The sequence below is a fragment of the Eleutherodactylus coqui genome, chromosome 3 (assembly GCF_035609145.1).
Source record: "Eleutherodactylus coqui strain aEleCoq1 chromosome 3, aEleCoq1.hap1, whole genome shotgun sequence".
NCBI classification, from domain to species: domain Eukaryota; kingdom Metazoa; phylum Chordata; class Amphibia; order Anura; family Eleutherodactylidae; genus Eleutherodactylus; species Eleutherodactylus coqui.
In genome coordinates, this window is record NC_089839.1 from 300,870,929 (window position 1) to 300,895,706 (window position 24,778).

Below are 24,778 nucleotides of genomic sequence, written 5' to 3' on the forward strand. Positions count from 1 at the left end.
AGCCTGGAGCAGTGACCTTGTTGAGCGGTTGCCAGTCACGTGATAAAAAGGTAGCGATCTACCTTAGGCTGGTTTCACATGACCGGATAGGAATTACAGATTCCGCATGCGTCTGATCCGCGGTAATACGCAGATCAATTGCATTGGATTACACAATTCCGCTCACATTAGTGGGTTCGAATTACGTAATCCACTGGCAGAAAAGAGAACGCAGCAGGTTCTATAGAGTCCATTGTGCTCCATGGTCGTGGATACACCCGCAGCCCATACGCATCTACATTGTATACAGGCTGCGGGTCCCCGCGTCATTGCTAAGCGACGGTGCGGGAAATACAAACAAGAAAAAAGTGTACTGTGCATGACCGCCTGTGTGAGTAGGCAGTTATGTACAGTACATTACGCGGCCGTCCGCAGGGTCACAGCCAGGCTCACAGATGGGATCCGCTGTGGGCCTCCGCAAGCAGATTCCACCTACGGCTGCGTGAGCCGGGCGTTATTCTGACCGCTACCTGTAATACGTAATTTACAAGAAGCCCCAGGAAATCTCGCCTTCCTGCAGTTCCAGGAGCAGCTTGTTGAGCGTCTTCTGTGCGAGACCGCCGCACCTCAGCAAGCTTACGGAGACTCACGGAACGCCACATTTTACACCCCATACCAGCTACTGAGGTCAAGAAATGACCCCCAAAAAGCATGAGAGGGGGGGAATACTCGGTTTTATTGGCCCATGTACCCATCCCAACCAGCCTCCATAATTACCCCTGTCTTTGGAACTACCACACAGTTCATATTATTACTTTTATCAAAGATTTGGGGAACGCCGAAAAGGGCGCGCAGGGGGGGGGATATTTTAAATGTGTCAATTTTTATTCCGTACAAGTGGGCAATGGGGCCTGGAATTTATTCAGTTGTGCCCTGCAATCCAACAGGTGTTCCCTCCATTATAGGCCTTGCTATGTGTCCTATAATTAGATTAGGGCCACAACAGGAATGTTTTTGAACACGGGACAAACGGGGGTATCCATTTTGGGGTGACCGCCTTCATTCCTATGTACACTGTACAAAAAAAACAGTTTTTAAATTGACAAAATTGCCAAAAAAATTAAATCGCAATTTTTTCCTTCTGCTTTGCTTAGATTCATTCAAATACCGTGGGGTCAAAATACACAATACACCCCTAGATGAATTCGTTAAGGGGTCTAGTTTTCAAAATGGGGTCATTTGTGGTTTTTTTATCGTTTTGGACGCTCAATGGCTCTACAAGTGGGCAATGGGGCCTGGAATTTATTCCGTTGTACCCTGAAATCCAACGGGTGTTCCCTCCATTATAGGCCTAGCCATGTGTCCTGTAAGCAGATTAGGGCCACAAGGGGAATGGTTCTGAACACAGAACAAACAGGGGTATCCATTTTGGGGTGAAAGTCTTCATTCATTTGTGTGCTGTACAAAAATAACTGTTTTTAAATTGACACAATTGCCAAAAAAATGAAAATTGTAATTTTTTCCTACTGCTTTGCTTAGATTTATTCAAAAATTGTAGGGTACAAATACACAGTACACCCCTAGATAAATTCGTTGAGGGGTCTAGTTTTCAAAATGGGGTCACTTGTGGGGGTTCTCTGTCGTTTTGGCCGCTCAACAGCTCTACAAGTGGCCAATGGGGCCTAAATCACCTTCATGCTAAATTTCTGTTCTAAAAGCCACCGATTACTCCTTACATTTTGGGCCCCGTTGTGCATCCAGACAAAAGATTAGGGCCACAATGGGTATGTCTCTGAACACGGGAGAAACAGGGGTATCCATTTTGGTGTGCACGTCTTCATTTATATGTGTGCTGTACAAAAAAAGCGGTTTATAAAATGACAGAATTGCCAAAAAAGAAAAAAATCACAATTTTTTCCTTCTGCTTTGCTTGAATTCATTCAAAAACGGTGGGGTCAAAATGGGCAGTACACCCCTAGATAAATTTGTTAAGGGTCTAGTTTTCAAAATGGGGTCATTTGTGTGGGTTTTCTAGTTTTGGCCACTCAAGAGCTCTACAAGTGTGCAATGGGGCCTAAAACGCCTTCAAGCAAAATTTATGTTCTGAAAGACACTGGCTGCTCCTTTCTGTTTGGGCCCCGTTGTGCACTCAGATATAAGATTAGGGCCACAGTGGGTCTATGAACATGGGACAAACAGGGGTATCCATTTTGGGGTGTCAATTTTCATTTTCATGGGCACTATAGGAAAAAAATATGTCTTTAAAATGACATATTTGCAAAAACATTCCTGAAAAAAATAGTGGGGTCAAAATACTCCTGACACCCCTCAGTGAATACATTAAGGGGTGTAGTTTTCAAAATGGGGCCATTTTGGGGTGGTATCTATTATTCTGACACTCATGAGCCTTTGCAAACTTGGCCCGGTGTAGAAAAACAAAGTGTTTCTCAAAATGCTGAAAAGTAATGTTAAATTTGTACGTCTCTAAATCACTGGTCCCCAACTCCAGTCCTCAGGGACCACCAACAGGTCATGTTTTCAGGATATCCTATGGTAAGAACACCTGTGGTAATGTCTGATGCACCGACAATAATTACATCACTTGTGCAACACTGAGGAAATCCTGAAAACCTGACCTGTTGGCGGTCCCTGAGGACTGGAGTTGGGGAACACTGATCTAAATGGTTAAAAAAAAACACAGGTTTTTCAAATGTGCATTTAGAATAAAGTAAACTGATGGAAATATATATCTTATCAAAAATTTGTAGAGTATGTTTGCACATATTTGAGATATTACAGTTGAAAATGTGAAAAAATGACTATTTTTTCAAAATTTTTCCAATATTGGTACTTTTAGTCTATTTTTACAACCTAAATGAAGTACAACACGTGGCGAAAAAACAATGTCAGAATTAGAGATGAGCGAGTATACTCGCTAAGGCACATTACTCGAGCGAGGCACATTACTCGTCTCTAAAGATTCGGGGGCCGGCGGGGAGCAGCGGGGGAGAGCGGGGAGGAACGGAGGGGAGATCTCTCTCTCCCTTTCTCTCCCCCCCGCTCCCCGCCGCAACTCACCTGTCACCCGCGCCAGCCCCCGAATCTTCAGAGACGAGCGGGGAGATACTTGGCTAAGGCACTACTCGCTCGAGTAATGTGCCTTAGCGAGTATACTCGCTCATCTCTAGTCAGAATCACTGGGATATGCAAAACCTTTACGGAGTTATGCTATGTTGAACGACACGTCAGATTTCCAAAATTTGCTCCTTCACTAAGGCGCAAACAGGCTTCGTCACTAAGTGGTTAAAAGTTCAGCAACTGGTAAGGAATATGATATCCGAGACTTCATAAATTGTAGGACCAGTGGAGTGATATACATGGCAACTTGCCTGTATATCAGAGAGCATCGCGGTAACAACGCAAGTGTGGGGAAATTCCGAGGCATGGAAACGGTAAGGAATAATGGAAGACGTGGTGACATAGATCGTAAGCTCCGGCGCAAAGAAAGCGCTTGGATATACAGAATGCAATCTTGCTTTACAGCATACCAGTTCATGCATTGGGATGCTGATACTCTGCTGTGATTTAGAGGTGTTTTTGTACATCCATTTGATATATTTGTAGGTCTTCTATCAGGATGAGCAAACAAACTTGGTGTCCAGTATTTTATATCTGGGCCCGGTGTTTGAGTGCTGAGCGCTGTTATTACAGTGCTTGGAAATATTATTGGACTATGTGTAGCACGTCCCTGTGAAAAAGGCACATGCGCTATTGGATACCATCATCATACCAGTGCTTTATTTCACTGTTCTGTTTGAATGCGCATGCGCGGGACTTGGATGTTATCGCGATATTGTGCAAAAGCAAGACAAAAGCATTGCATCAAAATGCCAGATAGTCGATGCAATCATCTTCCCCATCACGATTCACGAGTGCGGAAGTTGGACACTAAGACAAATGGACCGGAGGAAGATTGATTCCTTCGAACTTTAATACTGAAGGAAACTCCTTCGAATTCCTTGGACCACCACGATCACCAACAAAACAGTCCTAGACCGCAGCAAAATTACGAAACAGAGATTCTCACACTTTGGCCGCATAATGCGAGATAGTTCATTTGAAACCTTGATAATGCTTGGAGATGACAGTTGCAAAAGATCACTTGGCCACCTAAGAATGCGCTGGCTGATACCCTGTTTCCCTGAAAATAAGACATACCCTGAAAATAAGACATAGCATGATTTTCCAGAATTTTTGAGGATGCAAAATGATTTTTCAGGCTTTTTGAGGATGCTTGAAATATAAGCCCTACTCCAAAATTAAGCCCTGCTAACAGTTAAAGGGGTTGTCCCGCGCCGAAACGTTTTTTGTTTTTTTTTCGGCGCGAGACAACCCCGATGCAGGGACTTAAAAAAAAAGCAGCACAGCGCTTACCTGAATCCCCGCGCTCCGGTGACTTCTTACTTACCGGTTGAAGATGGCCGCCGGGATCCTCTCCCTCCGTGGACCGCAGCTCTTCTGTGCGGTCCATTGCCGATTCCAGCCTCCTGATTGGCTGGAATCGGCACGTGACGGGGCGGAGCTACACGGAGCTACACGGAGCCCCATTGAGAAGATAAGAAGACCCGGACTGCGCAAGCGCGTCTAATTTGGCCATTAGACGGCGAAAATTAGACGGCAACCATGGAGACGAGGACGTCAGCAATGGAACAGGTAAGTGAAAAACTTTTTATAACTTCTGTATGGCTCATAATTAATGCACAATGTACATTACAAAGTGCATTAATATGGCCATACAGAAGTGTATAGACCCACTTGCTGCCGCGGGACAACCCCTTTAATTAAAAAAGTCCATTTAAATAGTGTCCAGGCAGCTATACATGTAAAAAAGTTAAACCTTTTTGAACAAAAATTAATATAAGACATGTTTCAGGGGAAACATGGTACTATCAAAGCCGACAGCAACATGCAAATGATCGAACTGAAAGAAGCCGTACAACACAGAACCGCGTGGAGAGAGCTGATCCATAAAGTGTCCGAGAGTTGGCTCCGACTAAACGGATGAAGATAGAATTTATCCTGCACGACAAAGAGTGTAGAAAAAAGCAACTAAAAAAATGCGATCAAAAAGTGATCAAAAAAGCCGTATGGACCCCAATGTGGTGCGAATAAAAACTACAGCTCGCCAATGGAAAGACAAGCTCCCACAGAGCTCCATCAGTTGAAAAATGTTAAAAGTCATGGGACTTTGAATGCAGCAATGCAAATAATAATGAAATAAAATATTTTTTTTTATTTTGCAAAAGTGGAAAAACCTAAAAAAAATATACAATTTTGGTATTGTCGTAATAATACCAACCCGCGGGGAAAAAAATCTATTCTGTCATTTATGAAATATGTCAGTAATGCTGTTTTTTCTCCCGCTGCTCTCCGAAAAAATAAATAAAAGTTCTACAATACAGTCTATGTACCAAAAAAATGGTACCACTAAAAACTACAGCTCACCACACAAAAAACAAGCCCTCATACGGCCGTGTCAATGGAAAATAAATAGGTTCTGACTTTTGAAAAGTGGAGATGAAAATCCAAAAAAAAATCATTGCGCTCTTAGGACCAAATATGCCGCATCACTAAGGGGTTAACAACTACTGCAGTCTCAGAATGATTCACTCCCTGAATAGGATCTCAATTGGAAGGATAATGTGCAAGTTCAAAGTTAAATGAGCACTGACTACGCCACCTGGACGTACCTGTATCCAATGGGTTCTTTTCTCTGCGCATTGTGCGTGTGAAGCTGGTTTTACTGTTTAGATAAGGTACCAGAACCAAGCTTGTTATACTGATGGAACATCAGAACTAAAATCACTGCCGCATAACGGGACCATACAAAATCATTGATTTCAATGGTTTCGTTTTCGCTATCGGGACTCCCTCCCGAAGGTCCCCAATGCAGCCAAAGCCCCCACCCCACACCTCAACAATTGCATGGGAATACAGCCACATATCTGGAGAACACCGTGCTCCTCCCAAAAATTGGTAAAACGGTGTACAGTTGTGTAGGGGTCAATCCTTGCACACAGGGCTCACTAAAAACACAAGAAGGCCCACATAGGGTCTCCTAGATCAAAAATTGCGCCAAGGCAGACAGCAGGTGTGTGGTTTGTTCTAAAGGCAATGTCATAGATTTTTCGAGGAGAAATTCTGCAAGATGAAGACAACACTCAAGCACGGGTCTGCTCCAAGGAAACAGCTGGAGAGCTACCAAAAATTAGCCAAGGGAGACAGCAGGTCAGAGAATGGTAGAGTTGGAAGGGACCTCCTGGGTCATCGGAAGGGACCCCTGCAGGGTCATTGGGTCCAGGTGTGCTGCTTGTTCTAAAACCAATGTCATAAAGTTAGCAAAGCACAAATTCAACCAGGAACAGAACAGCCGAGCACGGACCTCTTCCAAGGAAAAGCTGTAGAGGTAGAGCTTTAGAAAATGTTTGCTTTGGGAAGAAGAGCAGGAAACATGGAAGAATCAGGAGAAGGAGAGCGGCAGCACCAACACCACCAACAGCACCTTGAGAGAAGAGTGTGCACCTCGTGGAAACATGAGAGATGTCGCTCCGTATTTCCATATTGACATTTGGCAGGAAATAGGAGGAGGAAATATGGTGGGAGGAGTGATGTGATCACTTTAGATCGTGGGGTTAAACGTTCTGGATCAGAGGTTCCTGCGATCTCGGCCATTAGAGCAGGAGCTCGGGCGTCAGAGCCACCATTATAGGGCGGCAGAGGACACCCGCGCAGGACTTATTCTAAAGCGACATAAAAACGCACCTCTCCTCACTACCATGTTCCCTTTCACCCAACTTTCCCAGGAACAGATGCAACTAAATAGAGTTTTTAGCGCTATATGGGGATGACTCCGGACTCGTACTTACTGGAGATTGTGTTATTTTAGGAGCACGGCGAGATCTATGTGCCCCCAGAGTGTAGACGGACCCCCAGAGTGGTCTCCCGTCGTACCGGAGCACATAGGTCTTCCATGAAGGTCACGGAATGATCAGTTTCTTCATCCCGCTTCTTCCGAACTTCAGTCTGACTCTTCAATTATTCCTTCCAGAAGAAATAGAAAGTAAAGCGACGTCCGACAAGAAGGGATTGTGAGCGGAAATATCTGATGTCAGAAATGTCAGAATGGCAAATTTGCATTTCCCGGTGGAGGTGAACACTTTAAAGTGAATGGGATGCTATTTCCTCCGCTCTCACAGGTTATGGTATGAAATATCACATTTCACTTGTTTTAATCATCTTGGTAGAAGTAATGACTCCCAGAGGAAGACGAGCGGGAGATGTCTGATAAGGACGAGTCTGTGGAGTCAGCAGCCCCAGTAACGAGGCGTCTGATCGGCCAGCGGCTCTGAAAACTGCTTATTACCTGGCGATGTAAGGGTGCATGCCCACGGGCGAAAAAATTGGACTGATATCGCACTCTAAAACCTTCGATTCTTGGTGCGAGGGCGATGCGTTTTTGCTTAAGAAACACATTGAATCGCGTCTATGTAATGGCGATATTCACGTGCGTTTTTCACGCATGAGAAAAAAAGGGCTTCCAATTAGAGATGAGCGAACGTACTCGTCCGAGCTTGATGCTCGGGCGAATATTAGGGTGTTCGGGATGCTCGTTACTCTTAACGAGCACCACGCGATGTTCGGGTTACTTTCACTTTCATCACTGAGACGTTAGCGCGCTTTTCTGGCCAATTGAAAGACAGGGAAGGCATTACAACTTCCCCCTGTGACGTTCCAGCCCTATACCACCCCCCTGCAGTGAGTGGCTGGGGAGATCAGATGTCACCCGAGTATAAAAATCGGCCCCTCCCGCGGCTCGCCTCAGATGCGTTGTGAGTTAGCTGAGGGACAGTGCTGTTGTGTTGGAGCTGCTGTAGGGAGAGTGTTAGGAGTTAGTGTAGGCTTCAAGAACCCCAACGGTCCTTCTTAGGGCCACATCTAACAGTGTGCAGTAGTGTGGAGGCTGCTGTTAGCAGTGTTGCACATTTTTTTTTTTTTCAAAATCGGCCGTGCAGAGCATTGCGCCCTGCAGTAATACTACAGGGACAGAAGTGGTGGTTAGGCAGGGAGAGTGTTAGGAGTGAGTGTAGGCTTCAAGAACCCCAACGGTCCTTCTTAGGGCCACATTTAACCGTGTGCAGTACTGTGCAGGCTGCTGTTAGCAGTGTTGCACTTTTTTTTTTTTTTTCAAAATCGGCTGTGCAGAGCATTGCGCCCGGCAGTAATACTACAGGGACAGAATTGTGTAGGCAGGGCCAGAAGACATATATTATTGATTGAATATAGTCAGTGGGCCTTCCCTTTAAAAAAAAAAGGGAAAAATTCTATTTTGCCTGCCTCTGACAGTCCTCAGCGTTCTGGGTACGTGTGTGGTGGGTGGAGAACGTAAAAAAATCATACGTAGCCAGCTAAGTTTAACAGCAGACTTGCGCCAATTTATTTCCTGCCTGGGAAATCACCGCTCTGCTGCAGTTAATATAACACTGCAGTTCTGTGACACACAGCAGGGCCACAACACATTTGTTATTGATTGAATATAGTCAGTGGGCCTTTCCTTTTAAAAAAAAGGGAAAAATTCTATTTGGCCTGCAGGCTTGCGCCAATTTATTTCCTGGCTGGGAAATCACTGGTAATACAGCATGCTGAGGGGTAGGGGTAGGCCTAGAGGACGTGGACGCGACCGAGGACGCGTAGGCCCAAGTGAGGGTGTGGGCACAGGCCGAGCTCCTGATCCAGGTGTGTCGCAGCCGACTGCTGCGCGATTAGGAGAGAGGCACGTTTCTGGCGTCCCCACATTCATCGCCCAATTAATGGGTCCACGCGGGAGACCTTTATTAGAAAATGAGCAGTGTGAGCAGGTCCTGTCGTGGATGGCAGAAAGTGCTTCGAGCAAGCTATCATCCACCCACAGTTCGGCGCCGTCCAGTGCTGCAAATCCGAATCCTCTGGCTGCTGCTCCTCCTTCCTCCCAGCCTCCTCACTCCACTACAATGACACATGCTCAGGAGTCGGAAGACTCCCAGGAACTGTTCTCGGGCCCCTGCTCAGATTGGGCAGCAGTGGTTCCTCTCCCACCAGAGGAGTTTATCGTCACTGATGCCCAACCATTGGAAAGTTCCCGGGGTCCGGGGGATGAGGCTGGGGACTTCCGGCAACTGTCTCAAGACCTTTCAGTGGGTGAGGAGGACGATGACGATGAGACACAGTTGTCTTGCAGTGAGGTAGTAGTAAGGGCAGTAAGTCCGAGGGAGGAGCGCACAGAGGATTCGGAGCAAGAGCAGCAGGACGATGAGGTGACTGACCCCACCTGGTGTGCAACGCCTACTCAGGACAGGTCTTCAGAGGGGGAGGCAAGGGCAGCAGCAGGGCAGGTTGCAAGAGGCAGTGCGGTGTCCAGGGGTAGAGGCAGGGCCAGGCCAAATAATCCACCAACTGTTTCCCAAAGCGCACCCTCGCGCCATGCCACCCTGCAGAGGCCGAGGTGCTCTAAGGTCTGGCAGTTTTTCACAGAGACGCCTGACGACCGACGAACAGTGGTGTGCAACCTTTGTCACGCCAAGATCAGCCGGGGAGCCACCACCACCAGCCTCACCACCACCAGCATGCGCAGACATATGATGGCCAAACACCCCACAAGGTGGGACGAAGGCCGTTCACCGCCTCCGGTTTGCACCGCTGCCTCTCCCCCTGTGCCCCAACCTGCCACTGAGATCCAACCCCCCTCTCAGGACACTGGCACTACCGTCTCCTGGCCTGCACCCACACCCTCACCTCCGCTGTCCTCGGCCCCATCCACCAATGTCTCGCACCGCACCGTCCAGCCGTCGCTAGCGCAAGTGTTTGAGTGCAAGCGCAAGTACGGCGCCACGCACCCGCACGCTCAAGCGTTAACCGTCCACATAGCCAAATTTATCAGCCTTGAGATGCTGCCGTATAGGGTTGTGGAAACGGAGTCCTTCAAAAGTATGATGGCGGCGGCGGCCCCGCGCTACTCAGTTCCCAGTAGCCACTACTTTTCCCGATGTGCCATCCCAGCCCTGCACGACCACGTCTCCCGCAACATTGTACGCGCCCTCACCAATGCGGTTAGTGGCAAGGTCCACTTAACAACGGACACGTGGACAAGCACAGGCGGGCAGGGCCACTAAATCTCCCTGACGGCACATTGGGTGAATTTAGTGGAGGCTGGGACAGAGTCAGAGCCTGGGACCGCTCACGTCCTACCCACCCCCAGAATTGTGGGCCCCAGCTCGGTGGTGGTATGTTCGGCGGTGTATGCTTCCTCCACTAAAGCACCCTCCTCCTCCTCCTCCTCCTCAACCTCTGTCTCGCAATCTAGATGTGTCAGCAGCAGCAGGACGTCGCCAGCAGTCGGTGTCGCGCGGCGTGGTAGCACAGCGGTGGGCAAGCGTCAGCAGGCCGTGCTGAAACTACTCAGCTTAGGAGAGAAGAGGCACACGGCCCACGAACTGCTGTGGGGTCTAACAGAGCAGACCGACCGTTGGCTTGCGCCGCTGAGCCTCCAACCGGGCATGGTCGTGTGTGACAACGGCCGTAACCTGGTGGCGGCTCGGCAGCTCGGCAGCCTCACGCACGTGCCTTCCTGGCCCACGTCTTTAATTTGGTGGTTCAGCGCTTTCTGAAAAGCTACCCACGCTTGTCAGACCTGCTCGGAAAGGTGCGCCGGCTCTGCGCACATTTCCGCAAGTCCCACACGGACGCTGCCACCCTGCGGACACTGCAACATCGGTTTAATCTGCCAGTGCACCGACTGCTGTGCGACGTGCCCACACGGTGGAACTCTACGCTCCACATGTTGCCCAGCCTCTATGAGCAGCGTAGAGCTATAGTGGAATACCAACTCCAACATGGGCGGCTCAGTGGGAGTCAGCCTCCTCAATTATTTTCAGAAGAGTGGGCCTGGTTGGCAGACATCTGCCAGGTCCTTGGAAAGTTTGAGGAGTCTACCCAGGTGGTGAGCGGCGATGCTGCAATCATTAGCATCACCATTCCTCTGCTATGCCTCTTGAGAAGTTCCCTGCAAAGCATAAAGGCAAATGCTTTGCGCTTGGAAACGGAGGCGGGGGAAGACAGTATGTCGCTGGATAGTCAGAGCACCCTCCTGTCTATATCTCAGCGCGTTGAGGAGGAGGAGGAGGAGGAGCATGAGGAGGATGAGGAGGAGGGGGAAGAGACAGCTTGGCCCACTGCTGACGGTACCCATGCTGCTTGCCTGTCATCATTTCAGCGTGTATGGCCTGAGGAGAAGGAGGCGGAGGAGGAGGAGGAGGAGGAGGAGGATCCTGAAAGTGATCTTCCTAGTGAAGACAGCCATGTGTTGCGTACAGGTATCCTGGCACACATGGCTGACTTCATGTTAGGATGCCATTCTCGTGACCCTCGTGTTGCACGCATTCTGGCCACTACGGATTACTGGGTGTACACACTGCTCGACCCACGGTATAAGGAGAACCTTTCCACTCTCATTCCCGAAGAGGAAAGGGGTTCGAGAGTGTTGCTATACCACAGGACCCTGGCGGACAAGCTGATGGTAAAATTCCCATCCGACAGCGCTAGTGGCAGAAGGCGCAGTTCCGAGGGCCAGGTAGCAGGGGAGGTGCGGAGATCGAGCAGCATGTTCAGCACAGGCAGTGCAACACTCTTTAAGGCCCTGGACAGCTTTATGGCTCCCCACCAAGACTGTGTCACCGCTCCCCAGTCAAGGCTGAGTCGGCGGGAGCACTGTAAAAGGATGGTGAGGGAGTACGTAGCCGATCGCACGACTGTCCTCCGTGACGCCTCTGCCCCCTACAACTACTGGGTGTCGAAGCTGGACACGTGGCCTGAACTCGCGCTGTATGCCCTGGAGGTGCTTGCTTGTCCTGCGGCTAGCGTCTTGTCAGAGAGGGTGTTTAGTGCGGCTGGGGGAATCATCACAGATAAGCGTACACGCCTGTCAACCGACAGTGCCGACAGGCTTACACTCATCAAGATGAACAAAGCCTGGATTTCCCCAGACTTCTCTTCTCCACCAGCGGACAGCAGCGATACCTAAGCAATACGTAGGCTGCACCCGCGGATGGAAGCATCGTTCTGTATCCCCATCAAAAACGGGGACATTTCTGCTTCATCAATCTGTGTATAATATTCATCCTCCTCCTCCTGCTCCTCCTCCTGAAACCTTACGTAATCACGCCGAACGGGCAATTTTTCTTTCGGCCACAAGGCTCACTCATATAATTTTTCCAAACAATTTTTATACGTTTCAATGCTCTTACAAGCGATGAAACTTTAACTTGAACCAATTTTTTGTTAAACTGGGCTGCCTCCAGGCCTAGTTACCACTTAAGCCACATTAACCAAAGCGATTAATGGGTTTCACCTGCCATCTTGGTTGGGCATGGCCAATTTTTACTGAGGTACATTAGTACTGTTGCTACACCAATTTTTTTGGGCCCTCACCTACAGTGTAATCATTGTAATTTCTATGTTCTTCGCCTGCACTCATGGTACAGAAAGGTGTGTGGGGTTGGCCTACACTTTTGCTACATAAATGTAACTGGGGCCTTGTCTATACTGCAGCTACTGAAATGTGAAAGAGACTTTTATCTCCCTAAACTGCTGCAATGGGAATTGTTACTGGGGCTTGTCTTGAGTGCTACTATTACTGAAATGGAACTAAGACTGCGCTCCTCCTATACTGCTGCTTCGGAATTGTTAGTGGGGCCTGTCTTGAGTGCTACTATTACTGAAATGGAACTAAGACTGCGCTCCCCCTATACTGCTGCTAGTGATATGTTAGTCGGGCCTGTCCCTAATACTACCGCTGAAATGTTAATAATTCTGGGCTCTGCCTATACCGCAGCTAATGGTATGTCACTGGGGTGTGGAAACAGAGGCTTCACAAAGACATGATGGCGGCGAGGCCATTTCCCACCAACGCTGTTACTGTTAAGGTGCATATAACCACGGACACGTGGAGAGGACACATAGTGCCTCCAAAACATCCCCCTCCTCCTCCAACAATGAAAACATTCTTGGCAAATACCTTTGCATTGGTCCGTCTGGTGGCAGTCCAAGAATTTCACCTTTAACGACACAACAAGAGAGCACCACCACCATCCCCCCGCCACGGACCACTTAATCCTGGCCACATTCCGAAAACCAACAAAATACAACCGCGCTACTAGGTCCGCAGTCACCACCACATTACCACCAACGAGGTTACTGTTAAGGTACATATTACCAGTCTGACTGGGGCATGCAGTGTGGGCCGAAGCCCACCTGTATTGTATCTGACGTTAGCTCTGCTGAGTAGGGCACTGCAATGGGATATATTTATGTACCACCGGTGGGTTCCAGGGAGCCACCCATGCTGCAGGTGCACACGGAGTTTAACCTACATCTGTCCACTTCTAAAGAAACCCAGTCTGACTGGGGCATGCAGTGTGGGCCGAAGCCCACCTGTATTGTATCTGACGTTAGCTCTGCTGAGTAGGGCACTGCAATGGGATATATTTATGTACCACCGGTGGGTTCCAGGGAGACACCCATGCTGTAGGTGCACACGGAGTTTAACCTACATCTGTCCACTTCTAAAGAACCCCAGTCAGACTGGGGCATGCAGTGTGGGCCGAAGCCCACCTGCATTAACCACGACATTACCTCAGCTGTGATGGGCAATGCAATGGGATACATTTATGTACAGCGGGTCGGTTCCAGGAGCCACCCATGCTGTGGGTGCACACGGAATTCCCATTGCGGAGTTGTACCTGCCTGTGACTATTTATAAAAAACCGCGGTCTGACTGGGGCGTGCAGACACCTTGACAGAATGAATAGTGTGTGGCACATAGGTTCCCCATTGCTATGCCCACGTGTGCAGCTCCAGATGGAGGTGGCACAGGATTGGATTTCTCATTGCTTCTGTACAGCATTGTGGGGGGGTCGCTGCCTAGCCATGCCAACCCTCTGCAGTGTGTGCCTGCTTTGCCTCTGGCAGACGCACTTATAAATAGACATGAGGGTGGCGTGGCATGAGGGCAGCTGAAGGCTGGGCAGGGACAGTTTGGTGTGCGCTGTGGACACTGGGTCGTGGGGGGGGGGGGGGTTGGGCAGCATGTAACCCAGGAGAAGTGGCAGTGGAGTGTCATGCAGGCAGTGATTGTGCTTTGTTGGAGGTAGTGTGGTGCTTAGCTAAGGTATCCATTGCTAATGAGGGCTTTTCAGAAGTAAAAATTGTTGGGAGGGGGGGGGGCACTCTTGCCGCTATTGTGGCTTAATAGTGGGACCTGGGAACTTGAGATGCAGCCCAACATGTAGCCCCTCGCCTGCCCTATCCGCTGCTGTGTCGTTCCCATCACTTTCTTGAATTGCCCAAATTTTCACACATGAAAACCTTAGCGAGCATTGGCGAAATACAAAAATGCTCGGGTCGCCCATTAACTTCAATGGGGTTCGTTACTCGAAACGAACCCTCGAGCATCACGATAAATTCGTCCCGAGTAACGAGCACCCGAGCATTTTGGTGCTCGCTTATCTCTACTTCCAATACTTTCAATAGTAAAAATCGAACTCGCATGCAGATTCATTGGGATGCATTTTTTTTAAAGATCCCATAGGTAATAATGGGCGATTCCTTGCAAGGAATTGCACAAAAATAGGACATGCAGCGATTCTGCGACCTGCAAGAGAAAGACAGCGCACGGGAATAAACGTATTCAAATCAGGGCGGCTTCACACGAATGCCTTTGCACCACACATTGCACAAGCGGAATTAACACTCGCAATACACAGAGGATAAAACCCATTGATGTCTATGGGTTCGTTTTCGTTAAGGATTTTTTTTTTAGTACGCAAAAAAATAGGACCTGCTTAATCTACTTAAGTATTTGCGCGCCAGAGGGCCCCAATGGAAGTCTATGAGAGGTGCGCCAATGTGCAATACGTAGTGCAGTTCAGTGAAAAATAGAACATATCTCAACCTAATTAGACTAAATAGCCTTTAAAATCAGGGTGAGGGGTTGTCACATGCATTTATGAACAGGGCCTACGTGCGCAAAAAAACCCATACAATGCGTCAATACGCAGGCAAATCAACCTTATTCACTGCGCAAATATGTGGCACTGAGGTGAGTATATTAGCGGATACCTCCATCTGAAGCCACCCTTAAGACAGTTTCTGGCGGCCGTATTAGGAACTACACGACCTGCTGCTGAGCGTAGTTGTTTATAAACAAGATTTTTTTTTCTTCGGACGTTCAAACTCCATAGGGCATGAGTTTGAAAAAAAATAGCGGGAAGATAGTTGCTGCCCCATCTTTTCTCGGTCCTACAATTAAAAGGGCAGAATCCCAATAGTGAAAACAAATCACTGAAATCAGTGGTCTCGGTGTGTCCTGTTATGTGGCAGTGATACTTATCAATGGGAGAAAAAATTGGGTTCACTAATTTGCCCTCCAGAAGCTCCCCAATGCCGCCAAAGCCCCCCAAATTGCATGGGAATATAACCACAGAACTGGGGAACACTGTGCTCCTCCCATGTATTGGTGAAAATAGTGCACAGTGGTGTAGGGGTCAATCGTAGCTCAGGGGTGTCACTAAAGAAGTCCCACATAGGATCTTCTAGATCAAAAACTTACCAAGTAAGACTGCAGGTGCTGCTTGTTTTAAAAGCAATGCCATGAATCTTACAAGGAGAAATTTTGTGAGATTAAGACAACACTCAAGCCCGGGCCTTCTCCAAGGAACAGCTGGAGAGCTACCAAAAATGTAGCTATGCAAGACAGCAGGTGTGCTGCATGTTCTAAAAGCCATGTCATAAAGTTTACAAAGGACAAATACTACCAGGCGAACAGAACAGCCGAGCACAGGCCTCCTCCAAGGAAAAGCTGTAGAGCTAGAGCTGTTTTTTGTCCTTATTTTTATTTTGGAAGAAGGGGAAGGAGGAAACATGGCAAAATCAGGAGGAGAGCAGCAGCATCAGCAGCCATAGTACCTTCAGGGCAAAGTATGCTCCTCATGGAAAATGAGATCAGTAGCTCTGTATTTCCATATTGACATATTTTTTAATTTGGGAGGAGGTAACATGGTGGAATCAGGAGAAGGAGAGCAGCAGCACCACCACCGCTACCAACAGCAGCACCACCACTACCAGCAGCAGCACATCCACTACCATCAGCAGCCCCACTACTACCAGCAGCAGCACCACCACTACCAGCAGCAGCACCACCACTACCAGCAGCAGCACCACCACTACCAGCAGCAGCAGAACGACTACCAGCAGCACCACCACCACCGACAGCAGCACCACAACCAGTTGCAGCAGCGCCTTGAGGGCAAAGTGTGGTCTTTGATATTAACCTATGCTCAGTCATATGTTAGTAAAAATTGCCAGCGTGCTAACTGATCAGTGGAATCTGCGATGGAGGGGCAAAGGTCAGATGAAATCCACGCCTGCTTCATTATTATAAATATCAGTCAATCCACATTGTGTACTGAGCGGAAAGTTGGGGGTCAGGTGAAAGTAATGGTGGATAATGTTGGTTGTAGCTTGTGATGCCAGTTTGCAGTAGGGCACAGTGAGGGGCTTCTTGGTGGTTGCACTCCCAGCCAGTCAGACTACAAACAAAGATGGTGGGGGTTGTGGTCCCTGCTCCTGTAGTATGTTATGCAGTGCAGCTGTATCCTAGTGGATTTTGTCACATACAGATATGTGTGCTGATGTGGAAGGTGTTGAAAGGTGGTACGAAGAGGTGGAGTAAGAGAAGGAGGAGGAGGGTAAGGATGGGACAAATATGGATGAATGTCCCACAACTCTTGGGGATACCATGAAACATAGACTACCACTTTCAGCTTCAAGCTCCACCTGCAGGACATTGACCCTGTGTACTATTAAGGATATGTAACGCCAATGGCCATGCTTGCTGGACCTGTGTCTGTAGTCCGGTGCGCCCTGTCACTGTTGGCATTCTTCAACGCCAGGGACACATTACCACTCACATGGCGGTGCAAGGTAGGGTCAGCTTTTTGGGCAAAGAAATTACATACTATGCGGCGCTCCCCTCACCTCCTCTGAAGGCTTCCAACTGTCAGCGCTCCCCGGCCTCCAGTACCCAGTGGCCTATAGTGGCCTCACCTGACCAGCGGCGCAGCACCTGACCAGCATCACCTGACCAGGCTGCTGGGAACCCGAAGCCGGGGAGCGATAACTGTGGGAAGCCTTTGGAGAAGGTGAGGGGAGCGCCACATAGTATGAAATCAGCTGCGGATACACAGCTGATTTCCAGTCTAAATGGTTTTTGGATGCGGAAATGTTGGGGAATTTGTCGCGGAAATTTCCATTGCAGACATTTTGCACCATTTCCGCCACATGTAAACATACCTTAAGTCAGCTTTAAAGGGGTTCTGACACGAATCAGATTTTTATGCTTTAGCAGCCATTGTTCCCTGGTCTGCCTAATGGACACAGGGAACCCACGATCAATGGCTGCTAAAGCATTGAAAATCTTACACTTACCTTTGTTCCTGATGTTGTTCTGCAGCAGAGTCATCTCCCAGCAGGCTTCTCTTCATCCTCCGATGAGCCGCCCCCCCCCCCTCCGGGAATCCACGCATGCACAGTGGAGAGGTGCCCTCTGACAGGAGTCAGTATGGGCCGCATCTCCACTGCGCATGCGCAGACCTCCAACTTCAGCCAGGACGGACGGGCCGCCCACAGCAAGCACTGCTTGTGACGTGCTTGCTGTGGGCGGCCTGTCCGTTCACCTCGGAAGTGGCTGACGAACGGAGCAGAGCAGGAAGTGGTCATTTTGACCGCTCCTGCTCTGCTTCTAGAAGCCACCGAAGAAGATGCCCGATGGAAGGGACATGCCTGGTGATCGGTCCTGGCCAGGCAAGGTGAGTAAAAAAAAATTTTTCGTGTCAGAACCCCTTTAAGTATGCTACCATGTGCAGAGTAGCTTTAGTGATAAGAGTATCTCCTATATTGTTTTCTGTAGGAATAGTGTCCCCCACAGTAGCTCCAGTAGTAATAGTGACCCCCATAGTAGCCCCCTGAGACCAATATACTTACCTCCTTCTCCTCGCCTTCTCAGCACTGCTGCGAGCGGAAGTGTGTGCTCTCACAGTAGTACCTCCTCCCCTCTCCTCTCTCCCTACGGAACCAAGGAGAGGAGGTCAGGGAAGGAAGATCCCGGTTGCACAAACTGCAGTCACAGTGTGTATCTGACCACAGCGCTGCAGAGTGATTACCAGCTAGGAAGCTGAGGCACCCCAGCTGGTAATCACTTTAATGATGACCCCGCGTCCTGAAAGCTGGAAAAATGCCTGTCCCTGGGACTCTGGTGAAAGCGGGACACAAGGTCCCAAAGAGGGACTATCCCACCTAAATAGGGCCCCACCCTCCTCTTCTGAGGAAAAAAATGGTTGGGCATCAGAACATTCAATGTCTTGGTCTTTCCCCTCTGGTTGTTTGGATGCCCAGTTGACATCCATGATACTCTTAAGCAACTTCTCATACTGATCCATGTGGATGTGTAGTGTACAGAAGTCAATGTACCAAACTTTCTGGATGTTTCTGAGTGGTCTATCTTGTCCTGTACTTATGTTTTTTTGCCAGTGTTTTCAAAGTGTATATGATGTATATTGCCTAGCTGTAGCACTGAATGGGTTACTGTCTGGGTTATGTCTGGAAATGTATCTTTTGTATGTCATGTGACCTTGTCATATAAAGTTGTTTGCAAGGTGCATGAGTGAGGTCTTTCTATCAGTCTTCTTTCTCTGGCAGTCTCCTACTTAGAGTGTCCTGAGAGGAGCCTGTGGGTACACAGACACCTTCAGTCTGTGGGCCCAGAAGATGGAAGAGGCAGAGAGGATGCTGTGTGAGTCCAAGACCTATCTCATCAGGTCCCTATGCAGTATCACAAAAGCAAAAACTGGACGACCACGTGAAACCACTGTGCATGGCTGAATGTGGATCTTTAATCATGAGTGTGCATCAATAGAGAGTTGGTGAGTGAATGTGAAATGTGTCTGGGAATAGAGTGCCACGAATAACTTGACCTGTAAGAATCCCTGTGGCCTTCCATGTTTCCTCCCTGTCACACCACGTGTTCTCCTGCACCCGTGTCTTTTGCCAGTCTTTTGTGTGGACTCTTCGTGGACTCTTCATAACACCGTCTAGAATTCACCGCAGAGGACGGAACGGTGGCATCACCCGTGACAAAAGGACTACAGGCAAACACCCGTTGGGTTCTCCCCATTTAATAGCCTGCCCTCGGCTCCTTGGACATGTCCCTGGCTACCCTCCGGGTTAGAGACCGTAGTGCCACCCAGACAAGGCCCCTGCAGCCCTCAGGTGTAGTTGAGGCCTAACTTAATTTGTACACTTAAATGTAATGTGTACTTTTATGAGGGATTGTATTCGGGGGGGTAAACAATTTTGAGACTGCAATAGTCATTAGAAGTGGCAGTTGAACTTGAAGTAACAGTACAGTATATTAGTTGTGTAGAGCTATTTAAATTGTTCTCATCTGATTATTTGGGGGGATTTTTTGCAAGCAGCTAAAATTGTGTAAATTTCGCAAACGAACCTAATTTGCATAGAGATTTAAATAATTTTGTTTAGACTAACTGGATATAAGAAACTGTCCCTTTAGGAAAAGTACAGAAACTTTAGTCATCCCTACATTGTAGCAACCTATATTATAATAATTACCCTCAGCCTCTCTATAACAATGCCCTTTGCTCCCTGTTGTAAATGACAAGCACTTACGGGTCAATTACTACTTATTAGTAGAAGTCTTTAAAAAAAAGACAACAATAGGATTTTTTTTTTTTTTTGCCGCGCCGTTTCTTTTGCTCTAGTTCTATCCAACAATGTGACAGGCAGGAGTTCAGCAGCCAAATCCCCCAAGACAGCCTAACAATACCCCCAACACGCCACTTTTAATTAGGCTGTCAGAGCCTCCAGGGTGATGATTACCCTCCTAGCGAAAGGTCACCATTCCGAATACTTCTGCAACCGAACGCTTTTTTAACCTTGTGTACGTCTTAGAAAACTTTGTGCTGGTATACTGTACTTTAATCCATTCTATACCCTCAGCCTGCTTGTCTGCACTTAATGGGGTCCCACCGGTCTTTGAGATGATTTGTATATAAGATCGGCAGGAGGGGGGAGGGGAGGGTTGGATTTATGGCTTTATAAGCTTCTTTAATGATTTGTCGAGGACATAGTCAACATGCAAAATAGCCTTGGAGAGTAACAGACGAAAAATGTAGAGCGTTTCCCAGCGCCTTCTTTAATATCCGCTTTGACCTTGCCGCTGAAACATCTCTTTAAAAAAGGGACGACTTTTGCATCCGTTTTTTTTTTTTTCCTTCCATATTTTTTTTTCGTACGGCACACATCATATTTTCACCTTCAGATATAAAGACGGCTAAGATGATTCGCACACTATATTCAGAGACGCGGCGCCGCACGTTACGCCAAAAAATATATAAGTTTCTCCTGATTTCCTTGCAAGACTCCGGCGCTGCACTAAATGCTCCCGGGCCTGTTTCTAGTAACTAGCTATTAGACAGTAGGCTGAAATTGCCTATGAAGAGTGACTGGAACTGTAAAACGGCTCTTCACCATGCAAATGAATGTAAATAAAAGCAATGGTTTACAGATATCAGCGGCTATCAAAGCGCCGACATACAATAATCTGCATTTTCTCCTTGAATTTTAATACCTTATGACCTAGGTACTAATCTGCCGAGGATTTAAGGAAAGCGTTTTGCATTCCGAAAACCAAGAAAATGACGATTCCCTCTATAAAATAGAATAAGGCAGATGTTCGTAAAGTTATTTTTGTTGCAAATGAGTAAACTTAAAGGGGAATTAGCAATTTAATGAACTTTGCGACGACACGTGCTTTGCTTTCTTGTCGTTGCAGCTATGCTCCCCCCTCCCCCCTCCTTAAAAGTTTACTCTCTGAAGAGGAGAGCTTGGTGTACCGGAGACATCGCCTATTTTCTAATACTGCTCAATGAAACATATGACTAAGGGACGTCGGGATGGAGAATCGAGAACATTAACGCCTGGATAGAAGATTGCAATGGATTTTAATTAGGGATTTTGACGATTCAATGTTAGCAAATGGAAATTTGGAACTGGGGCGCTGATAGGAATTAGGAAAATGGGTTTATAAATCAAAGAGGTGCCGCACCTGCAAGTGAATTTCCATCTTGCATCACCATTGTGTGCGGAAGAACGTCTTCATATATCTCCAGTTTGTCTGAACTCCATATGCCCTGCATAGTCTTAAATGATAAATTATGAAATTTTGACTGCCTGAAGCCACCATTAGGGGGAGCTCACTGAAGAGATTTATATGCCTTCCTAGAGCGCTATGATATTACAAGATATAGACATTAAATAACCAGCAGGGTTGTTGATCCGGGTCTTGTAGTCAGGTAGGAACTATCAAAACATTGATCCAGGGATTATTCTGATTGCCGTTGGGAAGACATTTTTACCCCAAATGGGTTAAATTGGCTTCCGTCTCATTCGGGGGTTTTTGCCTTCCTCTCGATCAACAAGGGGGGTGGAAACTAGATGGACATTGTCTCCTTTCAGCCTAAGGCCTCATGCCCTCGGCTGTGACGGACTCTGCCAGCGGAATATGGCAGTGGACCCCAAAAACCCCATACTCACCTCTCCAGCTGTGCGCGTCCCACCTGCTGAGCCAGCCCGCATGTGCAGTACGGCGCATGACGCGCCGGCAGTGTGGGATGACGCGGTGGGCGGGGACACTTAACCACGCTCACAGCGGAAGTATAGTGTGGCGGCCGGCTTCCATTGACTACAATGGAAGCTGGCCTCACGTTTTTCTATGACAATTAGAACATTCCGCGGTTTCTTTCACATTGAGCTATTTGGTTCAGTAGAACCTAATAGCTGCGGGATAACGCACATGGTAACCCGTCGGTGTTCTGTTCAATATACATGGACGATGTATATGCATGGACATTGTATGTCCTACTTCTCCATGGAGACAGGAATAGGACATGCCATGTTTTTTTTTCATGCACACCATGAGCCTATGTGAAAAAACGTCCAAGTGTAGACTCTAATGGAGCTACGTGCTGTCTGTGGGATTACACGATTAGCACATGGCCTGAGAATACACCTTTGTGCCACTTGCTTTAGTTCTGTGTCTATGGAAGTATTTTGGCGCTCCCAATAAAGAAAGGAAACATTAAAAAATGAATCAACTCAGGATTTAGACAGAATTTTTACATGTTAAATGTAAAGGCAAAACGGTATTTAATGGGTTTCTTCAACTTCTAGCTTGAAATGAAAAGGACTCCACCTGCAGTACCAACTCGGGCCACTGTGTAGTGTATGGAGCTGTCTGCTTCCTGCAGGAAAACAGCCAGAAGTGGGACAACCTGGTTAATACTACATGGCACTTGTTTTGGATTAGGTTCAAGGGGCTTTTCACAGGAAGAGATTTTTTTCTTTTTTTTTCTTTTTGCACCATCATTTAACCCCTTAAGGACCAGCTGTTTTTCATCCGTGCATTCCAAGAGCAATAACTTTTTTTTATTACTTCATTAACATAGCTGTATAACAGCATTTTTTTTCAGATGATCAGTTGTATTTTTAAATGTTCTCATTTAATGTACTTTATAATATACTGAAAAACTTTTAAAAACTTTTAAGTGGAGTAAAATGGAAAAGCCCACTGGCGCCGTATCTGGAGAGGTTCTGTTTTAAGGAGCTCATGGTGCAGTAAATATAAGTTGCTATGGCTTCATTCTGTTGGTCGGTGTGATTACAGTGATACATTTGTATAGTGTCTCATGTTGTACTGCTTAAAAAAAAACAAAAAAAAAAAACATCTTTTTATTTAAAAGAAAACAATTCTTTTGTCGCTACATCCTTACTTTATAACCTTTCTATTTTCCTGTTGAAGTCGCTGTGTGAGGGCTTCTTTACTGCGGGGCGGACTGTAGCTGTTAATGGGTATGTAGGAGTTCTTGATCACTTTTTGTTCAAGGGAAGATAAGCTGATCAAAAAAACACAATTCTGGCACGGTGTATATTTTTTGCGGAATAATTAATATGATTTTTAACCCTTTCCAATCCACTGTCTGATGTCTGATTGTACAGCTCCGATGTCGGAAGACGTCCTGCAGGGTACTCTTACTGTATATTACTGGCCGCTCTGTTGTCAGGGTGCCTCTCCAGCATGTCCCATACTGCAGTATTGGCTCTAGCCAGCAGATGGCGCCATAATATAATGGCAGAAAGAAAAAAAAACCCTAGGAAACCCTGAATCCAAAATTGGATTGCAAAGCGTTAAAGGGAACCCGTTGCCAAGTTTTTTTGTATTAAACTGCCACATCAGTACTTTCACGCTCGCTGGATGCTTTACTGGCACATTTTTGTCCCCAAAAAATGAACAACTACCGGTATAAGCCGAAAATCTTACTTTTTTATGTTTTCGCAACCTCTATGCTAATTGCCCCATTTTGAGTCATCTGGGCGGCGTTGAAAACTCTGCGAGTCACTGCGTCATGGCTCTATCAGCGCCAATTTCTCCAGATTGTTATTTCCGCTAGCTTCTGTTGTCAGCAGTGAAATCCTGCATATGCGCCCCTCTGTGCTCCTGTGCCATGTAAAGCACCGGTGAAGCCAAGATGTGAAGCCAAGGAGAGAGAACACATGCGCATGTGCGAAATTCCTATATGTATTGGCCATGACATAGAATGGGGCGGGTTTAGTTATGAAGATGAATAGGACAGCCAGCCCCCTACAATGGCATGATGGGCCCAGACCAGGGGTGTAACTATAAAGGGTGCAGGGGAATGCGGTTGCACCCGGGCCCAGGAGCCTTAGGGGGCCCATAAGGCCTCTCTTCTCCATATAGGGAGCCCAGGACTATGAATAAAGCATTATAGTTGGGGGCCCTGTCCTAGGTTTTGCATTGGGGCCCAGAAGCTTCAACTTATGCCTCTGTGCAGCATGGTTTAGGTATGGGTACGGGTACAGATACAGATAGAGGGGGGGGGGGGGCAGCTCACCTTTTGCATCAGAGCCCCTGAGCCTTTAGTTACGCCCCTGGCCCAGAGAGAGTCCATACCATGTGACCCAGCGTCGGAAGCGGACTAGAATAACGGTTCCAACACCGCAGGGTTGTACGAGGATTCCACCTTCGTATTTGTGGTTCTTCGCCCTTTAACAGGGGAAAGGATTTCCTCAACTTCCCGTAATTGCAAAACCCGGGGGGAGAATTTCATATAATTTTAACCGTATCTCCAAATAGAACGAAGAGTAAAAAAAAACCTCATTCATTATGTATCGCCTTCACTTTCATCTGATGAATAAATATTAGCACGCCACGGATTTCGTACATTTTAACGTTAGCGTTACCGGCTACTTTATTCAAATAAATGAGAACAGAACACACAAGCAAAACTCATTAGAACGTATTGGCCACGGGCAGAAGTGCATTGATTAAATTAGTCATTCGCCGTCGCGGTGAAACTTTTTTTTTTATCAACAAATTAATTTAGTAAATCTATCCTGATGCATTAATAATGAATTCATTAATTATACAGCCCCCATACAATGGTTTAATTGTTCCCCGCCGTCTCCCAGGTATTCTATAAATCTTCGCTGATTTCGGAGATCACTGATATCTGAAGCACCTAATCACTTCAAAACACAGCGGAACTTTTTAATATGGAGG